The sequence below is a fragment of the Branchiostoma floridae genome, chromosome 12 (genome assembly GCF_000003815.2).
Source record: "Branchiostoma floridae strain S238N-H82 chromosome 12, Bfl_VNyyK, whole genome shotgun sequence".
Classification (NCBI taxonomy): Eukaryota; Metazoa; Chordata; class Leptocardii; order Amphioxiformes; family Branchiostomatidae; genus Branchiostoma; species Branchiostoma floridae.
Window position 1 is genome coordinate 3,157,976 of NC_049990.1, and position 1,111 is coordinate 3,159,086.

A 1,111-nucleotide genomic window follows, 5' to 3' on the forward strand; every position below is an offset into this window, starting at 1 on the left:
GGGAAGGGCTTCCACTTCCCGGCGTACACCCTTGAGGTTTGAAGATTCTGTTGAGCGGAGAGACGGTCTCCTTTCTCCAAGGATAAACCCGCCCGCGAGGAACGGTACGTGCCCGATTTTCCCCTCTCGGAACTCACTTTGGGTTGCCGGGGGGGTTCCAGAGGGTTCTAAGTACGCCGAAAATTCCATCTGTGGCCTAAAGCACAGAAGTACGGAACGCCGAAACAACCAGGGGAGTGGGAGGAGATAAACGTATAGTCCCTAAAAACTTTAATGCGCGACAAATATATGTGTGCACATCAATATCTTATCATTTTCCTTCTGTCCGCCGAGCAAAAAAGCATGCCTCACGTCTGCAAAGTTTGTGAACGGGAGTTTGCTCGTGCGTTCAACCTCGAGCGTCATCTGGAAAGCAAACACCGAGACAAGTCAGGTGTTGCCTCGGGAGAAGTCGTCGTTGATGCCGAGACGGGGTCTTACCGGGAACGCGATGTTTTTGACGACTCCGACGTGTCGTCTGAACACGATATGGACACGGTTGGGTCCGAAGATGAGGGTTCGATGGCGTCAAGCGTCTCAGATGCCGAGGCTGTGATGGGCTCCGAGCAGGGAGCCTCCACGTCAGAAACCGACAGCGACCAAAGTGGTTCCGAGAGTGATACAGGGACAGATGTGTCCTCCGGGACGGTTTCATCTGATGAAAGTGACCGTACCGGCTACGACAGCGGCTACCACAGCGGTGACGAGGAGGAGTGGACACTCCATCGAGACTGGACCATCGCACTACCTCACCAGCCAGGCGATGTTCCTCAACGTGTCATCAAACAGACGAAGCGCGCTGGCAAAAAGTTTTATCTAATAGAGTTCGCTGCGTTGCCTCGTTACAGTAATGAGATCGAATACGGCAAGAAGTGGGTCTCAGAACAGACACTGATGAAAAAATATGGTTACCTAGTCCTGAAGTAATGTGAGGTCGCCATATCGTTTGCAGTACAACTTTTCTTTCCTAATGTGATACCATGTTTCACATATAGGACGAGATGTACGTTGGTTATGAATTCCTTGATACATTTTTGATCGACGTCAAGTGATAGTAAAGTGTTACGAAACA